Source organism: Curcuma longa, chromosome 2 (assembly GCF_044706935.1).
Source record: "Curcuma longa cultivar G26 ecotype Majalengka, Jawa Barat chromosome 2, ITB_CL_G26_1.1, whole genome shotgun sequence".
Classification (NCBI taxonomy): Eukaryota; Viridiplantae; Streptophyta; class Magnoliopsida; order Zingiberales; family Zingiberaceae; genus Curcuma; species Curcuma longa.
The window spans coordinates 1,685,440-1,690,087 of NC_133862.1; the positions used below are offsets into that span (position 1 = coordinate 1,685,440).

At 38.7% G+C, this 4,648-nt stretch overlaps 1 pseudogene; it reads right to left on the bottom strand.

Moving 5' to 3' along the window:
- Nucleotides 1-340: 340 nt before the first annotated feature.
- On the bottom strand, nt 341-3,966 carry LOC141822178 (uncharacterized; annotated as a pseudogene).
- Nucleotides 3,967-4,648: the final 682 nt, after the last annotated feature.

Genomic DNA, 4,648 nt, shown 5'->3' on the forward strand with positions numbered 1-4,648 from the left:
TGAGCAATCTGACTGAAGTCCCTAATAAATCTCCTGTAGAATCCTGCATGGCCAAGAAAAGCTCGAACATCCCGCACGCATGCGGGGTAAGATAAAGAAGATATAACACTAACTTTAGCAGGATCTACTTCAATGCCTTTCCTAGAGACTATATGACCTAAAACAATACCATGCTCAACCATAAAATGACATTTTTCAAAATTAAGCACCAAATCAGTCTCAATGCATCTATCTAAAACCCTAGACAAATTTTCTAGACATGCATCAAATGACGAACCATACACAGAAAAATCATCCATGAAAACTTCCATGCAATGCTCTAATAAATCACCAAAAATGCTTACCATGCATCGCTGAAAAGTCCCTGGAGCGTTGCAAAGCCCAAATGGCATCCGTCTATAAGCAAATGTACCAAAAGGACACGTGAATGTGGTCTTCTCCTGATCCTCTGGGTCGATGCAAATCTGAAAATATCCAGTGTATCCATCAAGGAAGCAATAATGTGACTTACCCGCCAACCTCTCTAGCATCTGATCAATAAATGGCAAAGGGTAGTGGTCTTTTCTGCTTGCTTCGTTCAGCTTCCTATAGTCCACACAAACTCTCCAAGCATTCTTCACTCTGGTGGGCACCAACTCATTCTCCTTATTAGCCACAACTGTCACCCCTGACTTCTTTGGAACCACATGAATAGGACTAACCCACTTACTGTCAGAAATAGGGTAAATAATACCTGCCTGTAGAAGTCTAGTCACCTCTTTCTTCACTACATCAAGCATCAGTGGGTTAAGTCTCCTCTGGGGCTGTCTCACTGGTTTCACATCCTCCTCCAAGAAAATCCTATGCATGCAAATAGAAGGACTGATACCAGGAATGTCTGCTAGGCTCCATCCAATGGCTTTTCTGTGCTGCCTCAGAATCTCTAAAAGTCTGCTCTCTTGCTCCTGTTCTAAATTCTGGGCTATAATGACAGGCAACTGATGATTCTCTCCTAAGTAAGCATACTTCAAGTGTGAAGGCAACGGCTTCAATTCATCCTGTGTCTGCTCAACAGAAGGCGATTCTAGGGGTAGAGCTTCTCCTAAGCAATCCCCTACGCATACTTCTTCTTCTCTAGGCGATCCTAGGGGTAGAGCTTCTCCTAAGCAATCCCCTACGTACTTCTTCTCTATCCCTCTGAAATAATCCATCAGAAATATCATCCACTCCCAAATCTGTAAAATCTGCAAAAAATGTAGTCAAAACATCTCCAGAATCAATCTCAGAACAATCTGAACCCATCTGTGAAAAGAAATCCATATAATCCATCTCATCTGAAATATCCAAACTAAGAACAGAATGATCCTCTCTAGGATGCTTCATAGCGTCAAGAATGCTGAATCGAACCACTGTATCACCTACCTCCATAGAAAGTGTGCCCGCATGAACATCTATCTTTGTCCTTGCAGTCTTCAAAAATGGTCGTCCTAAAATAAGTGGAGATCTACTGGCCAGATAGTCTCCCTCCATGTCAAGTATATAGAAATCTGCAGGAAAGATAAGTTCTCTCACCTTAACCAATACATCTTCAATAACTCCAGCTGGGTGAGTCTGACTGCGGTCAGCTAACTGAATGACAACTCCTGTAGGCTGTAATGGTCCAATGCCTAAAGTCTGAAACACTGATTTTGGCATTACATTAATTGACGCTCCCAAATCCAGCATAGCATCCTTAAAAAGACTACTCCCTATCTCACAAGGCACTGTAAAAACTCCAGGATCTTCGCATTTCTGAGGAACAGTCTGAATAAGTGCTGACACATTCTTGCCCATGCTAATCAACTCATTTCCTTTCAACTTTTTCTTGTGCACACAAAGATCCTTCAAAAATTTTGCATACTTTGGAATCTGCTTGATCATTGTGAGTAAGGGAACATTAACTTCCACCTTGCTGAATAAATCCATAAGTTCTTGGAATTCCTTAGCTTTCTCCTCCTCTACATCCCTTCTTGGTTGAACCTTGCGTCGAGGAAACGGTAAAGGAACTTGCTGCCCGGTATTTCCTTGCTCTAAATCTTCAATTTCTGCATTTCCAGCTTTACTGGTGGCTGCTGGAAAATTTTTCAGCAGCAAATAGTTGCTGGAATTTTCTGGAATAACTCCATTTCCTCCTTTTTCTTGCTCCAAATCTATATATTCATCAATAATTGGTGTAGACCTTGAAGTTGGCACATTATGGACTTCTTGAATTCCTTTATTGCTGAAATTTTCTTCCTGATTTGCTGGAAATTTCTCAACAGCAGCCCCTCCACTAGAACTTCCCAAAATTTTTCTCCCACTCCTTAAAGTTAATGCACTTACGTTCCCTTTAGGATTAGGAGTAGTTTGTGAAGGCAACTGATTTGAACCTTGAGATTGCAACTGGTTAATACTAGAGGCTAATTGTCCAATTTGCCTTTCCAAATTTTGAAGTGCAGAATCTGTTCTTTGCTGATTTTGATTTTGCTGAATTATTTGCTGCATTAACCCTTCCAATCTAGCTTGTTGTGGATCTGAATTTGAAGCATTACTAGGGCCTCCTTGGGTTAAACTCAACCGTGTAGGTGCTGGAAGTGCTTGCTGGAAATTCTGCCCTTGCTGAAAATTTTGATTTTGCTGCTGGAAATGAGGCTGGAAATGCTGATTAGGGTTCTGAAATTGCTGAAATGATGTGCTGGAATTGCTGAAAAGGTGGCTGGAATTGGTTTGCAGGGTAGTATTGATGCTGGAATTGCTGATTTTGCTGGAAACCTTGCTGATTTTGTTGCTGAAAATTCTGATTTGGCTGAATCTGGTATTGCTGCTGGAAATTCTGATTTGAGGGCGGTTGTTGATAAAATGAATTGCCATACCTCAAGTTAGGATGATCTCTCCAACCGGGGTTATATGTAGATGAATGCGGATCATATTTTTGTTGGAATTGAGCTCTAGAAAATGCCGCCAAAGATTCATCTTGATGGAGATTAGGACAAAGTTCTGAATTGTGATCATTGCTTGAACAAATGCTACAAATCATGCCTTGTTTACATGGAAATTGAGCAATTGGCACACTAGAAGGCTGATTAGCATTATTCAAGACTAATTGCTTCACCAAAGATGTTAATTCCATCAATGAACTCCTTATCTCCTTTTGTTCATTAGCAACCATCTGGACTTCACCAACTCCTCTAGTTGTGAGCGTTCTACTCCCAAATTGCTGTGAGTTTTCAGCCATGTTTGATATTAGCTCCCTTGCTTGTTCTGGAGTCTTGTTCACTAATGCCCCTCCAGCTGCTGCATCTATCATACCTCTGTCCATAGGTAATAAACCCTCGTAGAAGTACTGGACAAGTAACTGCTCACTAATCTGGTGCTGAGGACAACTTGAACACAATTTCTTGAACCTTTCCCAATAATCATACAATGTTTCCCCCACCACTTGTTGAATCCCACAGATACTTTTCCTGATAGTTGCAGTCCTCGAAGCTGGGAAAAATTTTTCCAAGAAAGCCTTCTTCATATCCATCCAAGAAGTGATGTATCCCGGTGGCAAATAGTACAACCAATCTTTTGCTACTCCAGTCAATGAGAAAGGAAAGGCCCTGAGCTTAATATCCTCTTCTGAAATTCCTTGTGGCTTCATGGTTGAACATACCACATGAAATTCATGTAAATGCCTGTTTGGGTCCTCTCCAGATAGTCCTTGATATTTTGGAAGTAGATGAATCAACCCTGATCTCAGCTCAAAATCACTCTCTAATGTAGGATAAGTGATGCATGAGTACTTGAAAGCTTCATCAGGAGCTGCAAGCTCCTTCATTGTTCTGCTATGATCAGCCATGAGAGTATCTGAAGAATTTTCTGAATTTTTGCAATTTCTGAAATTTTCTCTTGAATTCTCAAAGCTCTGAAAGTCCTTTCAATTTCAGGATCTAACTCAAACAATTTCTCTTTAGAAGACCTGGTCATGAAAACAATTCAATTAGCATTCAAGAAGATATTCTATGAAAACAAATACAATGATAGTCAATGAAAATCAAACATGCACAATCTAAAACAAACACACATTACTAGTAGGTTCCCCGGCAACGGCGCCAAAATTTGGTGTCTACCATTCTACGTGTCACGTGGTGCATCAAATTGATATAGATCAAAACAATTCAAAACTAAAAATAAAAGTGTAGTATGGAGTCCCAAGTCGTATTTTTCCAAGGATACTAATAAGTGTGTTTGAATTAGATTTTCAACTCTTTTCTTTTTGGATTTTCTATACAAACAATTTAAAATGTCAAAACATCTAAACAAGAATTTAAACTAAAAACTAAACAAAAACTAAACTGAAAATGAAATGACTGAAATTACACTAATTAAATGCAGAAAATTAAATGACTGAAAATTAAACTAATTAAATGCAGAATTAATAACAAAATTGTAATTCTACCAAAAGAAACTAGAATTAACAAGAAATCTAACTCTAAATGCAATCAAACCACTTAATCTCTAATGCAATTAAACTAGCATTCTATCTTTGATTCAACAAACTAACTACAGAAATAAACAAACAAATTCGCAATGCAAAATTAAAATTCAGAAATTCAACTAAAACAAAATTCTATAAAATCAAATGATCATTCAAATTTCAAATCATCAA